Source organism: Epinephelus moara, chromosome 10 (genome assembly GCF_006386435.1).
Source record: "Epinephelus moara isolate mb chromosome 10, YSFRI_EMoa_1.0, whole genome shotgun sequence".
NCBI lineage: Eukaryota > Metazoa > Chordata > Actinopteri > Perciformes > Serranidae > Epinephelus > Epinephelus moara.
This window is the reverse complement of record NC_065515.1, coordinates 1,805,120-1,815,119: the sequence shown is the minus strand read 5'-3', so window position 1 is coordinate 1,815,119 and position 10,000 is coordinate 1,805,120. Positions and strand designations below refer to the sequence as shown.

At 44.0% G+C, this 10,000-nt stretch overlaps 1 protein-coding gene across 1 annotated transcript in view; it reads right to left on the bottom strand.

Annotated features, from left to right (window-relative positions):
- The window catches only part of nfia (nuclear factor I/A), a 259,376-nt gene that overhangs the window by 40,291 nt on the left and 209,085 nt on the right, over positions 1 to 10,000 (bottom strand). The window lies entirely within an intron of this gene.

Below are 10,000 nucleotides of genomic sequence, written 5' to 3'. Positions count from 1 at the left end.
CTGAACCTGTATCTGCACCTGAACCTGAACCTGAACCTGTATCTGCACCTGAACCTGAACCTGAACCTGCACCTGAACCTGCACCTGTACCTGCGACTGCACCTGTACTTGTACCTCGACCTGTACCTGCGACTGCACCGGCACTAACACCCACACCTGTACCAGCACTGGTGCCTGCACTTGGACTGGCGGCTGCATGTGTACTTGCACTGGCACAGGTATCTGTACCTGTTAGTAATGTTTATTTGTACCTTTCCTTATTACTAAAAGCTCCTCTCTGTGTTTGTCTTCCTGTCTCTGGGTCGTGGATGTTGATGTTTGAGGCCACAACCTGGCTGTTTGCCAACTGAGGCTTCATTTCATCTTCATTAAATTAATGATGTTTTTGGGTCATTTTATTTATGATTCCCTCGAATAAATCTGACATCAGCTGATGTTTCTACGTCATGATCTAATAATTAGAATTAAATGATTCAGTCTGAGAATTTTATTATTTTATTGCTGTTTTGATTGTAATGTCCAAGAACAGCTGTTTGTAGCTGTTTATTATTATTATTATTATTATTAGCATTATTAGCATTTATAAGCATATTAGCATTAGCATTACTTTATTGTGATTATTATTAAAATTACCTCACATCTTTGTGCCATTTGTGCTGTGGTGCCCATATGGTGTTGGCACACCACCAGCTGTGTGTTTGTGTGTGTGTGTGTGTGTGTGTGTGTGTGTGTGTGTGTTGCCAGGGGCGACAGAGGGCAGGAGGAAGGAGGGATGGATAAGTTTGAACCATGCAGGCCTCCAGCTTTATTCATCTTTTCATCCCTGAATCGCTCTGTGTGTGTGTGCGTGTATTTGTGTGTGTGTGTGTGTGTGTGTGTGTCGGGTGGGAATGCCTCCAGACGAAGGTACTGGAAGGTGCCAAGTGGGTCATCTGCCTTCTTATCTCTTTGTGTGTGTGTTCTCTGTAGATATGTCTGTGTGTGTACAGTGTGTGTGTGTGTGTGTTAGGTATGTGTGTGTGTGCGCGCACAGAGTGTGTGTGTATGTGTGTGTGTATCTTTGTGTGTGTGCAGTGGGAGTGTTATGCCATCACATCAACTTAATCCCCAAATCCTTACGTCTAATATCAGCTCTCCTGACACACTGGGAGGAAAAGTGTGTGTGTGTGTTTCTGTGTGTGAGTGTGTACATGAAATTTGTGTCAGTGCCAAGGTGCGCCCCTGGCACTCCAGACACGCATCAGTCTGTCTGTGTGTGTGTGTGTGTGTGTGTGTGTGTGTGTGTGTGTGTGTGTGTGTGTGCAGCAGATTGAGCTTGTTACAAGTGTCTATAAACATCAAAGTGTTTCAGAGACACACAGACCTGCAGCTTCAGTTCACTCTCTGCACATTACCACATACAGCTGATGAATATGAGGATATCACATGACGCCAGTATATATTTGTATCACTGAAGCTGTTCATTGGATTTTAACTTTCCACCAACACTCACCTAGAGGTTTACTGCTGTTGTACCTGGCGCACAGACTTATTACAGTCCTGCTGTCGATAATCTGCTGCACCGGTTTCAATTCATACTTCAGTCTTTTTATAACAATGCTATCTGCTTGAAAAAAAAACAAAATCCAAGGCAACTCTTCTCTGGTGCAAAAGTTAAAAGGCCTTTATTAAATGGCCAGTTCATGATGAACATTAAAATCACCAACATGTTTCGGCCATGCTCACTGGCCTTCATCAGGGCATAAAGCTGCAGGGTTCACAGGTGGCCCAAATGAGGCCCTACTCAGACATGGGTGGAGCCAATCAGCACTCCATTGCTATCTGCTACTTGGGGCTGCACACGACTCAAAGTTATGTCAGTCGAATCAGATTTGACTGCTTCTTTTTTTTCCATATAAAGTTTGAAGTTTGAACGGGGCTCAGCAGGAGCTCAGAGTGACAGTGGCATTCACGTAATATCGTCAACAAGCTAACAGCGCTAACGACAGATCGGAAACGTACAATAACATTTTTTAGATATCACTTGACACTAGATATCAAGCAACGCTGAAACTGTGTTGTATGAAGTACAGACTAAAGCTAAAAAAAAGAGGCTGGATCATGGGGAGTACCACCAGTTGGTCCAGGAGCTTCTCCTCCATGATGGACGTTTACAGGCATACTTTAGGATGACTCGGGGGCAGTTTGACAACCTGCTGTCTGTCGCCGGGCTGTACAGCTCTGCGTATCCATCAGCCGCCACCACCAGTTTCTCTTCTCTTTCTGCCTTAACTTTTGTCTGTGTCCTGCCCCGTTTTCCCTGACGCCACCAGGCGCTGTTGAACTGTAACGGCAACCGGCCGCGTATCATGCCGACGTTAAAGGACGTCTTTCTTTTTGCTGGTTTCTGAAGCCGCAAGTCACTGTCCAAGTGCCGGATTTCGACAACTTTGGAGTGAGACTGGGCTCCGTGGTTGTGCTGCTGTCGTGGTCCTGCCTGATGCCTCCTGCTGCTGTTATTATTAGTCATCATCATCAGTATCATTACTGTCTGTCCTGCATCTCTCTCTCTGTCTCTCTTCATGTCTCATCTTGTCATACGGATTACTGTACATTTATTATGTTGATCTGTACGACATCTATCACACGTCTGTCTGTCCTGGAAGAGGGATCCCTCCTCAGTGTCTCTTCCTGAGGTTTCCTGACTGAGCTCAGCTCAGGGTCGTACAAGGCCTGGATGATAGTATTTTCTGAGACAGACAGCTGCACATGTATTGATATATAAGATTACCCAGGGCAGGGAAGCACAACATTACAAACATGTGACTGGCATTGCACCATCGTGGAAGTTTAAGAAGCAGTCTCATGCCACCGTGATAGGCCACATGAAGTCTTTGCATATTGCTCTTCCTATAGGAGCACCACAGGTGGACAGTATGCAGCTGAAAAGTGCGATCTTCACACTAACTGAACACACGCTAAGTTTGCGGGCTGACATATTAGCTTGCCTGTACAACCTGTGACAGTCTGTGGATATCTTTGTCATCAGATAAATCATTGACTATAATGAGATATTTAATCTCATTTCATTACACCCTTTGAGAGCAACACCAGATAAGAATTCAGGAAATACTAATCTTCTGTCTTCTTAACATTGTTGTGGTGACCAGCACAGAAGGCCCGACTCTCAAACCATCTCACTCACGAGAAAGAGATGACGTGGGGCGCCTTCAGCTCTGAGTTGAAGTTTTTTCAACTTGAGAAGTTCAGAGCGCTCTGGCAACACCAGACGCCTAGAGCGCAGAAACACGAGGCACGTCACGTCGCACAGACAGCGAGCAAAGAGCTTCGTCTCAATAGAAACTGATACAAAAAGCCTCCAGCTGCTAAAACACTTCCTGTGTGATCAGGGCCTTAAAGAGAGGAGAAGAAACAGCTGAATCTATGAGAGGAAGTTCAGAGAACATCTGTAAAATCAGAGTCACTGACAGAGAGAAGGAACGAGGGATGATTGAGGAGAAGTCAGAATCCAGTCTGCAGAAATATACTGAACTGACCAATTACATTTAATACACGGCTGCTACACTAACCTATACTCTCTCTCTCTCTCTCTCTCTCTCTCTCACACTCACACACACACACACTCTCTTTGTGTGCTGCTTTAATAGGATATTGATCGACAGAGAGAGATTCGATTGGCCTGCCAGTGAATTGTGTAATGGCTGCACAACGCCAAGGTCACCCGCTGTGTGTGTGTGTGTGTGTGTGTGTGTGTGTGTGTGTGTGTGCGCGCGCTGTGTTCAATACCCTCCTCCTCCACCTCCCCTCCACCCCCCTCGACCACTTCTCATCTTCTGGTAAGCTATAGGCTTCAGTCACCCCTGCAGACCCCTGTGTGTGTGTGTGTGTGTGTGTGTGTGTGTGTGTGTGTGTATTCATTCACTGTATAAAACACACACACAAACACATGTAGCACAGGTGTGACTGATACAGTAGGTGTCACACACACACACACACACACACACACACACACACACACACACACACACACACACACGCACATACATATTCATTCAATGTATTTATGTTTGTTTGGATTCAAACTGAAATTCACACACACATACACACACACACATACTTGAACAGCTCGGAGGAACTAAAAGTAGAAATACGAGATTGTAAAAACACAAAAGTCGTGCAGTGAAAACGTTGAGTAAAAGTACAGAAGTATTATCAGCAAAATGTACTCCAAGTAGCAAAAGTAAACGTACTCAGTTACATGTTACCTCCGATTCCACGATGCCGGCATGCCGTCTAAAATCACACACTGGAGCGACACGATGCCACCGTTAAGTTTGTGTAAAAATACAAAGACGGCTTAGAGAAGAGACTTCCCAGCGACCCTGTAGTGTGATCTCTGTGATAGAAGCACTGCAGATACTTTGGGCCTGTCCCAATACCCATGCTTCCCCTAGAAATACCCACTTGCACTTGGTTGTGCACGTTCACGTTTAGGCTAGTGGTGTCCCAAACAGAACTGAGTTAGTGGAAGTGTTTTCCAACACTTAAAACCCACCCTAGACTCCAAGGGAGCCCCGACCCACACTTACAACAAAGTGGAAGATTGAAGTTCCCAGAACACCTTGCGAAGTCAGCAACTTCGGCAAGTTTTGGAAAACAATTTGTTACTGTACAATTGGAATGTAGGCCATACAAACAACAGATGGTTGGACTAGCGTAAACTCATCAGCAACTCAATTGAACACAGCGTCAAAATATTTAAACAAATCGACTTCCCCGAACAAAATCGATCAGAACTAGAAGACGCCATAGGCGCCTCCTGTTTTCAGCATTTCTCCTCCATTGATTCATCAGACAGAGAACAATAAACATAGCACACGCCACAACACATGTGCTGGAACCGGCATTTTCAAACCTGAATGACTACCAGGATCTTGCGTTGCTACTACGCGTGACGTATGCCTGCACGTCAGCCACGCCGATTTGCATGAAGTGGTGTCTCATTTCTTAGGGAAAGATCTCTACCCTAATATTTCTCACTTCCCTCATCAAGGATTATCTCGCAAACGAGGGCACTCAATACCAAGTGGAAGATTTAAGGGGTAGAAATGGGATTGGGCCTTTGTGTGCTACTGGGTATCCTGTTAGTATAGTAGGGGAGAGTGGGGTCAGTTGGGACAGGTGGGTTCACCGTGCTCATACTCAGCCACACACTCATCACTCTCACCCTCAGATTTGAGACCTTCTGACGCGTCCTCACATTTTATTCACATTTTAAAACAGTTAATTAAAATTTGGGCTTTTCTTTGCTTTGTCTTCCACCACACTGTTTTTATTTATGCCACGTACAACAAACATTGTTGAAGAGCTAATTTTGCAGCCTATCAATTAGTGTTTGTGATATCTCTCTGAATCTTTGCTGGCAGCTGCACACGAGTCTGAAGTGCGTCTGTTCTCCCTGAGACAGTAAGGACGGGTAACCAGGGGCAGTTGGGACAACACTGTTTATAGTTCCTACCTTCTTACAAACAGTGTTGGGGGTAATAAAAGTAACTTATTACAGTAATGTATTACATTTTAGCAGCAACAAAGTTATATAATGTGTCATCACCAAAAGGATTTTCAGTAATATTATTTCATCTACAATGTCACGTAAGCGCAACCAGAAATATACCCCTCTGAAGTTTATTGTGTCTCATCACGTCAATACATACTACATTATAAATAGGTGCCGGTGATCGTGTGCGTTATGTTTCCATAACGTCTACAACGTATCCCGTTCTGCTGTTGTGTCCTGAGGCTTCCTGAAAGCAGCGGAGTCAGGAGCTGGATCTGGTTTGTTTTTTCCTCGTCCTGGTGACCGGCACATCTGGATGATGTCAGTATATGTTGGATGTGTTTCCATTCACATCTCCTACTGCTGCAGTGACGCTGACACACAGTCCTAACTCTAACCCTTATACATAACTCTCTCTGCGGTGCTGCTGTAGCTGACTGGCACACCGGGAACTGTCAGGTGGGTCTTCAGCTCCGGTGTTTTCATCTGCACAAAGCTGCTATTTTTTAAATATCCCATGGAGAGAGACTCTCACTGCAGCCTGTTCTATTTTGTTCTGAAAATGCCTGTATTTATCATTAATTGTAATAAATGAATAGTGAAGAGTTAATGCGGCTGTCTCACATGCATGTACACAGCAAACACACACACACACACACACACACACACACACACACACACACACACACACACACACACACACAGTGGACTCTCCTGCACTCTAATCTATAAGTGATTCTTCCAGAGCCGCATCGCTGCAAATCTGCTGACCAACACAATACACACACACACACACACACACACACACACACACTAGAAAAAGGGCGTGTGCATCTGTGAATACATTTGTGTCTGCCTGAGTGTGTCTGTGTGTGAGTATACCATATAGTGCGAGTGTGTTGCACCAATATTAAAGCAGCTCGGCTCTGTGCTGCCACAGAGAGATTCCTTACTCTTTATTATTAAACTGGAAACTCACTGTTAAAGGACGAGTGCACATTTATCAACTCTGCGCTCACATTTACACTCACAAAGTTTTTGGTCGCTGTTATAAAAAACCGTGAACCTGCCCTTTAACCATCACAGTCTTTACTCTACATTACAGTATGACTGCAGTGATACTACAAGAGATTAACTAGAATCACCTCCCTGTGGTTGTATGACTCCTCCCATCAGTCCACCCTGTGGTTGTATGACTCCGCCCCCCAGTCCACCCTGTGGTTGTATGACTCCGCCCCCAGCCCACCCTGTGGTTGTATGACTCCGCCCACCAGTCCAGTGTCTCTGACAGTCTCCATCCATGTCAGTGAAAACATGGATGCTTCACACACAGAAGATCTATACAATCAGCACAGTTTCAAGATTAGAGTCACCAATTCAGTATCTGACCAAATGTCTCCCCTTCTGTTCCTGAGATATGACGTTAAAACATGATGATGTCACAGTCAAGCTGACCTTTGGCCTTTTGACATAAAATGTCATCATTTTATCCTGTTAAACATTTGTGTCAAGTTTTAGCATAATTAACGCACGGAGTTATGGCCAAAAACATATTTTGTGAGGTCACACTGACCTTTGACCTTCGACCACAAAATACTCACCAATTTATTCTTCAGTCTAAGTGGACGTTTGTGCCAAACTATACGAAATTACCTTAAGGTTTTCTTGAGATATTGTGTTGACTAGAATGAGACAGATGCAAGGTCACTGTGACCTTGACCTTTGGCCAACAAAAACTAATCAGTTCATCGTTGAGTCCAAGTGGAAATTTGTGCCAAATTTGAGGAAATTCCTTTGAGGCATTCATGAAATATTGCGTTCTCAAGGATGGGACATTTGTACGTACGTGTGGATGGAAAACCCGAGAACAAAATGCCTCCGGCCACGGCTGTGACCGGCGTGGAGGCATAAAAACACCTTAAATGTTTAATGCTCAGCATGTAATAATTCTGTATTACAGAGTCCCATAAAGCACAGAGAGACACTGAAGTGATCTCATTCACAAACTGCAGCTCCTATTAGATCTTTAAAAGTGCACCTCAGGCTCACAGGACTGTTCTTCTTCTTTGGTTAAAAGTTTGAAGGTTCTGTATGAAACTTTTTACGTGTGTTAGGCTGATTGTTTGTTTTATTGCCAGGTCACAGTGACCTTTGACCTTTGATCACCAAGATTTCTGTCTATGTTAAGTCCAAGTGGATGTTTGTGCCAAATTGAAAGAAATTTCCTCAAGACGTCCTTAAGATATCACGTTTGTGAGAATGGGATGGACGGACAACATAGTGCCCTCTGGCTGCGGCTATCGCTGGCGTGGAGGCCGTCAAACTTCAACCATCAAAATAGATTTACAATAATTTTCTGTCACGCCACTAATTGATAAATGGACCAATGTTTTCAGCTGGACTCGTATAAACTTTTGAGGCGTATATTATAATAAAACATCAGATTTGTTTTGTGTGTAAAAATCAGAATTTGTAAAATTATTAAAGCTGTCAGATAAATGTGGTGGAGTAGAGAAAGAAAGTGGCATATAAAGAAAATACTTAAATGAAGTACAAGTACCTTTAATTTGTACTAATTTGTACTAGATTATAGTACTTGAGTAAATGAGATTCGTTATGTTCCGCCAACCAAATCACAATGTTTATTTTGTCAATAACTTCCAGGTAGAAAATCCTCACATCACGTGCATACAATCAAACAGCACTGTGCAGACGCTGTCTCGTTTGTAGTCACCTACAAAAGGCCCACCAAAAAATCTATATGAGTTTAAGTGTACTCTACATTTAAAATATTTTCTCTGCTTTACCTTACATCACATCCTTCTCCGATGGGGACTGGGTCGAATCACCGTGTTTAAAGACATCTCTTTAAACATTACGGCTGAAAATGACGACAGAAATCAACAAGTCTGCCGATATCACATATCTGTAACTGAAATCAGCTGCCAGCTGTCTATCTGGAGGAGATGGTTGTTGTTAGCACGACGTCACGGTGATTTGGGCTGAAATGAAGGCTGAATCCAAATGTCCAGACTTCACCGCACGTGCAGACTTTGCGGGCGCATTCCTGGGACTGCTGAGGGCTGTTGCAGACTTTGCGGGCGCATTCCTGGGACTGCTGAGGGCTGTTTAAATCAACAAGTCATCCAGAGGGGCCTCAGGTGGACTTTGTGCAGACTTATAGAGAGTCCACTTGGGGTGCAGACTTCAGCAGGCCTCACTGATTTAATAACCCACAATTCATTGCAATACGAACGTGACGTTGTGGGTTTTTTAATCGCCGAAAAAAGAAACAAACTTATGAATGTGTAAACTAGTTATTGATAGTTAGGTCTATTAAAAAGCTACTTTAATTGTGTATGACAGAATTAAAACTCACATCATCGCATCATGATACAGAGATATGAGTACAGGCTGTAGAGGGACTGACAATACATTTATTATTGAGCCTATCAGACTGTGATAGGCTCAATAATGAAACAATAAAAGAAGGTTTCTAATGTCAGTAACGCCCTCGCCACAGTACGTATGACTTAAGTCTGCAAGTCCAGAGGGTGGACGTTTGGATTCAGCCTTGGTCTACAGAGGCTAATGGAACAGAGGCGAACAGGAAGTGATGTGAAACTGGAACTTGTTTATGCAGGTAAAAAAACAAACAAAGGACATTGTGACTTTTTAGTTTCTGTTTAAGTAACAACACTGTAATTAATTTGTACCAATCAGACACACAAACACACACCTATGGCAGGATCTGTGTGTGATTAAGTGAGACAGCGTTTGCATGCGCAGTGCCGTGCATCTGATCAGGCTGGGATCAGTGTGTGTGTGTGTGTGTGTGTGTGTGTGTGTGTGTGTGTGTGTGATCGATGGCTCTTTGATCAGGGGTCTCTGTGTGTGCTGACAGGCACTTTACATCGGCCTATTGTTAGCGGTGGGCGATCGACAGACTCATATAGATCCCACTGCGCTCTCTGTCACTCTCCCTCTCTCTCTCTCTCTCTCTCCTGCATGTCGGCACTTTTTAAAGGTCACGTTTGTCCCTCGTTCACTCTCTCTCTCCACCACTCTGCGGTCTCTTGATCGCCCCTCCCATTTCTGATGTTTCCTCTTCGTTAAGTGAGATCAGAAAGAGACTGACAGATGACATCATCACAATGTGTCGAACTTTAGAAACTGGTTAAAGATTCAAATGTTCATCAGCTGATGAGTTTCTCCTGTTTTAAAGGTCTAAGGTGTCAGACTGTGTCAGTGTGTCGAATTCAAGCCCTTTGGAACCAGCAGTAAGCCTTCAGACATGGTACCTAGACCCTCGGTCTGTTCAGACAGTCCTCTTAAATGTGGGCGGGGTTGTTGTCACTCACTGCTCCGTCCAGCACTCGCTGTATTTCCTCATCAGCGGTGACACAGATGGAAGTCTGCACCTGGTTTATCGTCCACAGAACG